Genomic DNA, 12,269 nt, shown 5'->3' with positions numbered 1-12,269 from the left:
TCCAAAAAGTGGAGAAAAAACATCACAATGTTCAGGCATTTAACACCAGGAAACCACCGAAACACTCCAGCAACAACACATGTCCTACCTTCCCATGTTCCCACATGTATCCCGACGAAAACGGTACATCACATTTGTGGGTGCACTTACCTGGGCACAAAGGGAAAAGGCTAAACCACTAGTAGACCAAAGGGCCTAGGAAGAGGAAATTCTTATGGTTGGGGTGATGTTCCTGGCCTGGAGCTCTGGCTGGGCTGTGTTACAGCTTTTCCCTCTGGGAAAGGGCAGGGACCCTGCCGGGGTTCCCTGGAACTGCTTCTGGGCTTGGGGACGGTCGACCCAACTGGGAGGCAGCCACCCAAGGCCAGGCACATCACCCCTGACCATGCTGGAGCTCGGGCTGGGCTGCATTACAGACATTCCCCCCAGGAAGGGATGAGGACCCTGCCGGGGCTCACTGGGACTGCTGCTGCACTTAGGGATTGTTGACCCACATTGGAGACAGCTGCCAAGGCCAGGGACATCGTTCCTCACTACATTGGACTTCTGGCTGGAATGCGTTAAAGCTTTTCCGTCCGGGAAAGAACGGTGACCCTGCCAGGGCTTCGTGGGACCGCAGCTGATGGTCAACCCACATGGGAGATGGGTGCCCAGGGCCAGGTACTCAAAACAAATAGTTGGGAAAACCCAAATGCCCACTCCAAACCGGAGTGGTCTCCTACCTTAATTTTGGGAAAATAGGAATCAATTGTAAATGGAAGGTAGAAAGCAAGATTGTCAATAGTTACTCAATCTCAACAAAACTGAACAATCAATTCTAAAAAATATATTTTATGAAGATATCAAAGATAAAAGATCTCATTAGATGAGAAAAATACATATTCAACCATGAAAAACAAAAGCTCTAAGAGCATATACAAATATAACAATGACATAACACACATTTCTAGAAATAGAAAAAACAAAAATGTTACAATACATCAATTGATAATGGAACCTCGGGAATCTATCCTGTCAAATGAGGTTCAGATATCGCAGGATCTCTAAATAGTTTTATCAAATCTGGTATGACTCCTAGATTAAAGAGTCAACATGTTTCAGTCCTCTCTATGGTAATGGGACTTTCATCAGGAGTGGTCATTTACAGTGTTAGAGTTTTATAAAAAACTAATGTAGAATCTTCTTTTACTGAAGCTTCAATCAATATTCTCAAGGAGTAACTGTTGATAAAACCAAAAATACAGAATTAGCAATTTGCATATATTCTAAAGACACATTAAAGGTGTCGAGGTGAGATCTAGGTTAAATAAATTACCTGGGCTCTCTTGTGTAGTCAGTCCCTCGAAGGAGAAAAAGTCCAAAAAATTGGGCAAATGTAGACTGAAAGGTCTAATTTCTTCCACAAGCTCCTATAAACAAATTTATAAAACGAGGGGACTGTTAGATTGGCCATTAGTCTACAGACATTGGTGGTCACATGCCTCGCATGGTCAACACCTGGAAATTAAATAAGGACATTTAAAAACGATGTGTTGGAACTGCATGTCCATCACTTCAACCAAGCTTATACTCGTAAATTTCCAGATCATTTGTGCCACTAGATGTGGCTTCTTACCTCTATGGGAACAGTTGTGAGCCCCTTTGTAGGTCTCCAAGGTGTCAGTTGAATCAAATTGATTTAGCTGCAAGAGGTCAGATATTCGTCCGGCTGGGTATAAATCATCCACAATTGTAGATTGGGCTCCTACACCGTCTAGAAAACAATGGCCACAAACAGAGGCTATTTTAAAGGTTGCGACCCGTGCAAGGTGGTCTAATAAAATGTCTTCCTGGTACTCCCCATATACTCTCGAGCAATTTCTAACATCTATTTCCTACGTGAGTAGGTACTCGTGGTGGTCCTGATTAGTACAACACTTATTACTGGGTAACTAACGTTAAATCAGTCGCCGCCCCTATGCTTAGTCTGTCCCCATCACGTTGTTATGTGGGGAAAGACCTTTCATGACCACGAGTAGAAAACATCCTGAATATAATTCTCTAACTGGTAATCACAACTCGCATCTAAAAAATCCCCCCTGCACACTTACCTTACTCAGTGTAACTCTCGCATGTTGCTCTGGTAAGATCTTCTCTCCTCAAGGTTTGCATAATCAACCGGCCGCTTGGGTTCTGTTTCCTGTTGTTGAACTCAATAACATAAACACCGGAAAACGCTGAAAAACGCTGCAATATTCCGCCATCTTGGAGGGTATAGACTAGGATGTTGGGACCCATCCAGGAATAGTATAACCCCTGATCACGTTTTGTGGGTCCTTGCATTTATACAGCCTGTTTTTTCATGAAATAATCCCCTTAAAACATTTAGGGAACTTTAAAAACTAAAAAAGGACCAAGGATTGCATTTCCCAACATCCTAGTCTATACCCTCCAAGATGGCGGAACATTGCAGCGTTTTTTTGGCGTTTTCCGGTGTTTATGTTATTGAGTCCAACAACAGGAAACAGTAGAACCCAAGTGGCCGGGTGATTACGCAAACCATGAGGAGAGAAGAGGGATCATTCCAAGTTTGGAGGTAGCCATGGTGCTAGGCACCATGACTGCCTCCAAACCCGGGTCCGGGTCCGGTCTGGCTGAATGGGGACTTACCAGATCATTCTGACCTTGGAGGACTCGGCAAGTGCCCATTCAGTAAACCATTCCCCATTCCCATTTGAGCCCCCATAGGGCTCAATGGGAATGAGGAAGGCACTAATTACGGGCCCGCAAATAGCGGGCCCGTTATTAGCTCCCTGGTCCCTTAGTGGGACCCGCAAAGGACGTGTGGTCAGATGACATGTCCTTTGCGGGTCCCGCTAAGGGAACTCGGAATTGGGCGGTAAGGGTTTACCGGCACCGGCATCCTTACCGGTGCCAGTAAACCCTTACCGCCCAACTCGGAATGACCCCCAATGTCCTGGCGGACAGGGTAAGGTGTCCTGCTGCCAGGACAATAAGTGTGCTGAGCGGGAATTGCTTGGCACACATTGGGCCTCATTACGAGTCCGGCGTTAACCGAGGCGGTAAAACCGCCTGGTTAACGCCGGACTCGTATTACCATTCCGCCTCCGTGACTCCCGGAATTACCGGGGCATCACAACCCCGGTTTTCCGGGAATCACGGAGGCGGAATGGTGTAAATCCCCATTCCCATTGAGTCCTATGGGACTCAATGGGAATCAGGATCATGGAAACACCGGCAGCATCTTGTAATGCTGCCGGTGTTTCCTCGTCCGCCTGCAGGCGGGCGGTGTTAAACCCGCCAGGTCAGACCTGGCGGGAACATCACCTCCCGCCTGCAGGGGTCGGGATCAGGCAGTCCGGAAACAACGGTGGCGGCGGGTTTACCGCCACCGTTATTTCCGGACCGCCACGATCGTAATGAGGCCCATTGTCCTGCCAGTGGGACTCCTTTCCCATTGGGCACCCTCTTTGAGGTGCCGAAAGGGAGTGCCATACAACTGACATATGTCCGGTTCTGGCCTCTCGGTCAGTATGCTAGTGCTTGGGTTCATTTGAACGCAGAAAAACATACATACATTTTAATGAGTCAGAATGTTGCAAGTAATTAATGAAATCAGAATAGGCAACCTAATGTGCTGGTTCAAAATCTTGCAGGCATTCATTTTGTATTATGTGGATATGCTTGTTTGAGTCAGTGCCCTGGTGGCAATAATCAAACACCAGCTCCCTTCAGGCTGCTTGTAGGCCCTCTTTAGGTAGGGGGCCGCAGGCTTTTTTTTACTGTTGTCAATGCAGTGAATTCTAAAGACCAACTGTGCTGTTATATGTTTCAGAATACTGGCGTGTCTTTAGAATTGATTTTTAAAGGTACGCCACCAGTCTTATGAAAGTTATACCAGAGCGTTGGCAATGGTCTCTTGTGGTGTAGTAGTTTACTGTTATCCCTCAGAGCCACCATCCACCTTTCCTCCACCCTGCCCCTTTCTTTCAGTTGTCATCCCCCCCCCAACATTTTCAGCAAAGTTACTCCACTGAGCACCAGTGTTAACACTAGTACCAGTTTTAACACTGACACTCGCCGGAGGTAACATTTTGGGAAAATACGCCGTTAGCTGTCTGCAAGCTATGTGTAGTATAATACCTTCAATGAAGACAGGAGCCTCTGATCTGGTGACGATGTATTTATTCACTTAAACAGCTTTGTGCATCATGCAGACACATTTGTGCATTAAAGATAAAGGCCAAAGGGCCTAAAGTGGCAGAGAGAATGCTGCCGTGATGATCTGGGTCCAAGTCGTGTAAGGAGCGGGCCCCGTAGCAGGAGGGCTATGCAGGACGCACCTTCGCGTCCTCCGCTCGTCCCGTAATGCGCGCGAAGCGCGCGGGGGCGGAACTTGGTCCACTGGCGAGATCTCGCGAGAGCGCGGGCTCTCGCGATGTCTCTACACATCTCCCCTTTTCAACACACCTCAAACTCATTGTAAAACATAGTCATTATATCTCACCGGTCTTCTGTGTTCCCTTCTGGGACGATCAACAGTCTGGGTGAAATTCTCTTGTTGCTCCAGATCAGGATCTTCACCCAATGGTTCCGGTTCAACTTCTGTTTCACCCCTCTCTCTGTCGTCTCTTTCTGGTTCTCTTTCTTCGCCTGCTCCAAAATCCCTTTCGGTTTCCGCTGGTGGTCTCTCTGGGGTCTTTGCTCCTCCTAGATTCTTCTGGTATAATGCTACTCTTTCTAAATTCCACGCTCGCCCATCTTCCGTGCGGATGTGGTTTGCCCCTTTGTGGATCACTCTGATGGGTCGGCTAAACCGAGACCCTGTGCTTTGATCCTTCTTCGGTAACTGGATTTTGACCAAGTCTCCCTCTCCGATGTCTGACGTCTGCTTGGTTCTTCTTTTTCGATCGCTCCATGATTTCATGCGTGCCTTGTTGCTTTCAATTCTCCAGACTACTTCTGCCATGTCCACCGCATCATCCTCACGTATTTTCGACAACCATGGTGGGATCAGCGTGGATGCAGCACTCCTCCCTCTCAACAATTTGAACGGGGATATTTGGGTGATCCCATTTGGTGTGAGTCTGTGGGCTGCTATGGCCTCCTTGGTGGTTCTGAGCGGGTCCATGCCCGAAGCTGTCGCCAATTGGATGGCGCCTTTTATGAACCTGTTGGCCCTTTCGACAAGCCCATTTGCTTGTGGGTGATACACGGCCGCTTTCTTTTGTTTTATGTTGTTTCTTCTTAAGAACTCCTCCATGTCTTTCGAGACTAATTGCACCCCATTGTCAGTGACTACTTCCTTGGGAAGACCTTCCCTCTGAAAAATTTCTGTAAGTACTTCTATAACAGTTGCCGTAGTTATGTTCGGGACGAACGCGGCCTCCACCCACTTGGATAGGTAGTCAACCAGTACTACGCCGTACCGGTGTTCCGGTGCCATTGCTTCCAAAGGTCCTATGAAGTCAATGCCGACCTTTGACCACACCGCTTCTGGAGTTTCTGTGGGTATTAGGGGTGCTTGGCGAACCTTGAGTCTCTTGTCACTGTTGAGGCATTCATGGCAACATTCTATCATGGATCGAATTTCCTGGTCCATGGATGGCCACCAGTAGGCCTCTCTCACTCTGCGACGGGTCATGGTGTTTCCCAAGTGGCCCGCGTGGGCTCTACCTAGGATGATTCTTCTCATACCTGTGGGAGGAATAATCTGGTCTGACTTCATGATTATTCCCTCCGTTTCCGATAGTTCATCCGACACCTTCCAGTAGGGTCTCATGCCCTCGGGTAACGCCTTTTCACTCGGCCAACCTTCCTTTGTCCATTTGCGGATCATGGCCATGTTGAGGTCTTTTCCATCTTCCTCTTCCCAGTGTCTCTCACTGAGTTCCAGGTACTCTGGCGCTCTCACATCCATAATCGATGCCACTATGCATTCTCCGTGGAGGAAAGTGGTGGCTTTATCCTTACCCTCCGGCAGTCTCGACATGCAGTCGGCTTGTGAATTTTTCCAGCCTGAAATATGCTGGATCTCAAACGTGTACTCTTGCAGCTTGGCTGCGATGCGTGCCAATCTGGGCGTGGATACTTTTGTGCCTCCCGGGCTAAGCATATGGATCAGGGGCTTATGGTCAGTTACCAACTTGAATTTGGTGCCCCATACATATGTCCTGAAATGCTCCACCGCCCATGCGCAGGCCAACATTTCCTTTTCAATGGTGGAATAGTTCTGTTCCGCCTCTGATAATGCTTTCGATGCAAAGGCCACAACGTGTTCAGTGTCGCCTTTCTTTTGTGTGAGCACTGCTCCCAGCCCATAGGCACTGGCGTCGGTGGTGACAACCGTTTCCCACGCGGGATTGAACGGTTGGAGGCATGGTGCTTCTACGATATGCTGTTTTATCTTCACCATCGCTGTCTTTTGGGGTTCTTGCCACACAAATTCCGAGCCCTTTTTGAGTACTTCTCGAAGGGGTGCCGTGGTTTCGGAAAACTTCGGTATGAACTTCGCATAGTACTCAGCCAGTCCCAGAAATGACCTTACTTCCTCTTTGCTGACTGGTTCCGGTGCTTTAATGATTGCTTGCATGAGATTCTGTTTGGGACTGATCCCTTTTTCAGAAATCTTATATCCTAAGTATTCAACTTCTTTCACTCTGAACAGACATTTCTCATAGCGTAACCGCACCCCAGCTTCTTGTAGCTTGTTTAAGACAATTCTCAACGTGGCGTTGTGCGTCTGCTCATCTTCCGCATACACGAGGATGTCATCCTGGAAGTACACTACATTTTTAACTTTCTTCAGCAAGACGTCCATCATGCGTTGGAACGCCGACGCTGCCGATGACAACCCGAATGGCATCTTGGTAAATTGGTATGTGCCAAATGGAGTGATGAATGCCGTGAGGGGTTTCGATTCATCATGTAGCTGTATTTGGTGGTATGCATTCCTCATGTCCAGTTTCGAAAATATCCTAGCTTCTTTCATTAACAGAATGAGTTCATTTATGCTTGGAAGGGGGTAGTTATCGGTGATGACTTCCAAGTTTAAGCTGCGTAAGTCTATGCATACCCTGAGTTCCTGTGATTGGGGTTTCTTTATGAGCACGACGGGGCTCAGCCATTCTGATGCTTCGATTTCTTCTATAACGCCCTCCATTTTCATCTTTTCCAGCTGACTTCTAAGGGTAGCCCTTGCCGTGGCAGGTACTGGCCTCACTTGGTGCTTTACAGGGACGGCATTCCTTTTGAGTATTATCTTGTGGAGAAAACCCCTGATGTGTCCCGGCTCCTCAGAGAAAAGTGTTGGGTAGTCGCTTTTGACCACGGGTCCTCTCGTCACCCTGACTGACAGGACTTGTTCTTCAGTGCTGGGATCCAGTCTGATCTTCAGCTTGTCCTGGTCGTCCCACCCTAGCACTGCTGGGCCCTTGTGACTGAAATAGACCCTGGTCGTGGTTCCCCTTCCTTTGAATTCCACTTTGGCTTGGATGTATCCTAGTAGTTCGACTGACGCCCCTCCAAACACCGTAGGTTTGTGCTTCGTTGTGAGCACTTGCACCTTTTCCTTTCCCACCATGTCCTTGTACGTGCGAAGGGGAAGGATCGTTAGATCGGACCCTGAATCTGCCATGACCCTAGTTTCTATTCCATCAATCTTGATCACGCAGTGGGGCTTCTCTCTCCTCGCTCTTGTGCTGTTAACCATGATGACAGTGGGTCTCCCTTCATCTTCGGAGGATGACTCTTTCTCCGGATTGCGATCTGCATTGATGCTGGAGACTTTCTTGTTCCTCCACCGACACACGATGGAGAAATGGCCAATGCGTTTGCAAATGGAGCACTCCTTGTCTCTGGCTGGGCACTCCCTGTCAAACGCCAGGTGTTTCGTGCTGGTGCACCTGTGACACTTTAGGGGTTCTTTTCTGTTCCCTCTCCCTTCTTTCGTGTCAGCGGCCATCCTCTCTTTTCTTGCATGGTAACCCACTGCCTGTATTTCTGCTGAACCCTGGGCCCCCGTGAGCTCCTTACGTCTTCCTGCCGTTTCTTCGACTGCCCTGGCGATCTCAATCGCTTTCTCCAACTGCAGTTCTTTTTCGACAATAAACTTATCTTGGACCTTCCGGCTGTTGGTATGGACGACCAACATGTCACAAATGAGACTCTCCGCGTTGTTGCCAAAGTTACACAGCGCCGCCAATTCCCTCAGCTTGGTAACGTAATCGTCAACTGGTTCAGATATTTCTTGCTTTCGTGTGTAAAACCATATTCGGTGGAGCACTGTGTTCTCTTTACTGGCAAACCTTTTTATGATTCTCCTGACAGCCTCCTTAAAAACATCGTCATCGTCGCCAGCCACTGGTATCGGGGTGAGACTCTCAAATATTCTCTGTCCTTCCACTCCCAGGGCATTTAATAGCATGGCCCTGCGCCTAGCCGCTGAAAACCCCGCCCCTCCTAGGGCCTCCACATATGTCGTGAATAGGGGCTGCCATTGTGGCCATGGAATGGCAGGCCTACCTGGAGTTTGGAGAAATGGCGGCGGTGGCGTTGCTCCTTGCATGTTCCTCCGTGGGTTCTAGTGGTGATCCTCGTCGCCAATTTATGTAGTATAATACCTTCAATGAAGACAGGAGCCTCTGATCTGGTGACAATGTATTTATTCACTTAAACAGCTTTGTGCATCATGCAGACACATTTGTGCATTAAAGATAAAGGCCAACAGGCCTAAAGTGGCAGAGAGAATGCTGCCGTGATGATCTGGGTCCAAGTCGTGTAAGGAGCGGGCCCCGTAGCAGGAGGGCTATGCAGGACGCACCTTCGCGTCCTCCGCTTGTCCCGTAATGCGCGCGAAGCGCGCGGGGGCGGAACTTGGTCCACTGGTGAGATCTCGCGAGAGCGCGGGCTCTCGCGATGTCTCTACACTATGCCTTGAGACTTTGGATTTGTGATTATTTTCGGTAGACATATGCGTCTCCCACGTAGGCCGGCCTTATGTAATTCTAAACACTGGTCCTCTGTGGTGCTTCGAAGCATATTACAATTAGAGAGTTTATTAGGTGTTGTGTTCTGGCTTTTCACTCTTTGAGCGTCTTTGCTGTTGCTTCACGCAACTCAATCACTCGTTTGCACGCAAAGCTATCAGATCAGAACAGATCGGAGTGTTCCCAATCGTGTTAAACTACCCCAATCAGGACTTGCAATGTTTACCGCTCACGCAGCTCGTTGCTCGTTTCACATTGCACATATCACAACACCACCTATTAGACCGGTCACCGATCATCGGGCGAGGTTGCTGCTCAATAAATGCACCGTTGTTTTCAGGAGCCTTAACACTGTGCTTTGAATAACACTCAGCTACTCAACTACTATCTATCTAACGTGGCCGTGCACACGCTATTGGCACACTACCGGCACTACCAACAGTGCTCAACCCACAATCGCATTAACCATACCAATGGGGATACACTAAAATGAATCTGACTTGGGGATACACCCAGATAAGAGGGGAAAAACAACACAAAATAAAAAATAAAACAACTGAAAGATCGATACCTTACTTTTCAAAGACTGCGTTTTCAGGAATATGGAACGTATAAAGCGCTACCATAGCACACTACGGCAGGCTTTTACTAACAGGTGATCAAAGCTGCAGTCAGAACGTTTCCAGTCGCAAGCTGCTACTGCTGTTTACAAGGCGGGGCGCCGGGCAGTACTCCCAACACACCTGCACGCCAAGCAGCCAAGCAGCGACTTCCAAAGCGACTTACTCAACGTGCGCGCGCTGAAACGCCCGTACACTGTTTAGGTTGGCTTCTAGGAAGAGGGGCATGGCTTCTGTATAAAAGTGCACATATTCAGGCCTATTCATGTAATTCCTCTCAAAAGTGTCGCACGCGGCTGGCGCACAGCGTGCCCGTGCGAATGTCTGCGCCAGCCGCGTGCGATAAAATCAATTTCCGCGCACAGCGTATTCATGGATTCTCGCCTCCAAAAGCAGACGTGGCGCAGAGTGGCGCAGCGACCCTGCAGCAGTGCCAGTTACGCCCCCAAGAACGCCCTCGCCCAAGGAAAAGCCATCAAGATCGCAAAACCATCGCAAAGGGCTGTGCCAACCCTGTACCAGTTTACCGGACTGGCAAACAGCAAACGCAAAGCGGGGAACGCGTATTACGGGTTTCGGGAACACGCGTGCGCAAGAAGTTTCACATGGGATCTGGCCTGGGGGAGCGTGTGCGTGTATTTCAGGGGTGCGCGAGAACTTTCACACGCGATTGGGCTGCGTGCGGGTATTACAGGGGATGCGCGTGAAGTTTTACACGCGATCTGGCCTGGGGGAGCGTGTGCGTGTATTTCAGGGGTGCGCGTGAAGTTCCACACGCGATTGGCCTGGGCGCGTGTATTCCAGGGGTGCGCGAGAAGTTCCACACGCGATTGGCCTGGGCGCGTGTATTTCAGGGGTGCGCGAGAAGTTCCACATGCGATTGGCCTGGGCGCGTGTATTTCAGGGGTGCGCAAGAAGTTCCACACACGATTGGCCTGGGCGTGTGTATTTCAGGGGTGCGCGAGAAGTTTCACACACGATTGGGCTGCGTGCGGGTATTTCAGGGGTGCGCAGGAAGTTTCACACGCGATTGGGCTGCGTGCGGGTATTTCAGGGGTGCGCGGGAAGTTTCACACGCGATTGGGCTGCGTGCGGGTATTTCAGGGGTGCACGGGAAGTTTCACACGCGATTGGGCTGCATGCGGGTATTTCAGGGGTGCGCGCAAAGTTTTACACGCGATCTGGCCTGGGGGAGCATGTGCGTGTATGTCAGGGGTGCGTGTGAAGTTCCACACGCGATTGGCCTGGGCGCGTGTATTTCAGGGGTGCGCGAGAAGTTCCACACGCGATTGGCCTGGGCGCATATATTTCAGGGGTGCGCGAGAAGTTCCACACGCGATTGGCCTGGGGGCGTGTATTTCAGGGGTGCGCGAGAAGTTCCACACGCGATTGGCCTGGGCGCGTGTATTCCAGAGGTGCGCGAGAAGTTCCACACGCGATTGCCCTGTGCGCGTGTATTTCAGGGGTGCGCGAGAAGTTCCACATGCGATTAGCCTGGGCGCGTGTATTTCAGAGGTGCGCGAGAAGTTCCACACGTGATTGCCCTGGGCGCGTGTATTTCAGGGGTGCGCGAGAAGTTCCACACGCGATTGGCCTGGGCGCGTGTATTTCAGAGGTGCGCGAGAAGTTCCACACGTGATTGCCCTGGGCGCGTGTATTTCAGGGGTGCGCGAGAAGTTCCACACGCGATTGGCCTGGGCGCGTGTATTTCAGAGGTGCGCGAGAAGTTCCACACGCGATTGGGCTGCGTGCGGGTATTTCAGGGGTGCGCGGGAAGTTTCACACGCGTTTGCCCTGGGCGCATGTATTTCAGGGGTGCGCGAGAAGTTTCACACGCGATTGGGCTGCATGCGGGTATTTCAGGGGTGCGCAGGAAGTTTCACACTCGATTGGGCTGCGTGCGGGTATTTCAGGGGTGCGCGGGAAGTTTCACACGCGATTGGGCTGCGTGCTGGTATTTCAGGGGTGCGCGAGAAGTTTCACATGCGATTGGGCTGCGTGCGGGTATTTCAGGGGTGCGCGGGAAGTTTCACACGCGATTGGGCTGCGTGCAGGTATTTCCGGGGTGCGCGCAAAGTTTTACACGCGATCTGGCCTGGGGGAGCGTGTGCATGTATACCAGGGGTGCGCGGAAAGTTTTACACGCAATTTCAGCAGGGTACATGTATTTCAGGGGTGCCGGGAGTCCTACATGTGATTTGCCAGTGTGGGTCCTCCCAGGTGTTCCCTGTACACCCTCCACGGCCCCTGCAGGCAGCCCACACCACAGGGGACTACCCTGCATCCCTGGTCATGTCCCGCAGGCAGCCCACCCAACATGGGCATGCCCCCCAGCAAAGGCACATGTCTCCTTGCACTAATGATCACCAACTCATGTCCCCTTGAACCCCCACCCCCGCATTGCGGGGCACCTGCCAGCAGGCCCCCCACCCATGTCCAACTCATGTTCCCCACCACCCCCATGAAAGCAATGAGATGATACGACACATTGAAGGATGAAAATAAAAATGTATTGAAAATCAACTTGAATGGAAATGAAATGAGAAAAACCACAAAGCAAAACAACCAAAAGAAGATGAATGTCCATGAAAAAAATCAAAAACACACAGCACAATCAAAATGAATGGTGTCCAAAGTCACAGGCCCTCATTACGACCCTGGC

Source organism: Ambystoma mexicanum, chromosome 1q (assembly GCF_040938575.1).
Source record: "Ambystoma mexicanum isolate Mex_15411 chromosome 1q, UKY_AmexF1_1, whole genome shotgun sequence".
In the NCBI taxonomy this organism is placed as follows: Eukaryota; Metazoa; Chordata; class Amphibia; order Caudata; family Ambystomatidae; genus Ambystoma; species Ambystoma mexicanum.
Note: the sequence above shows the minus strand (reverse complement) of the source record.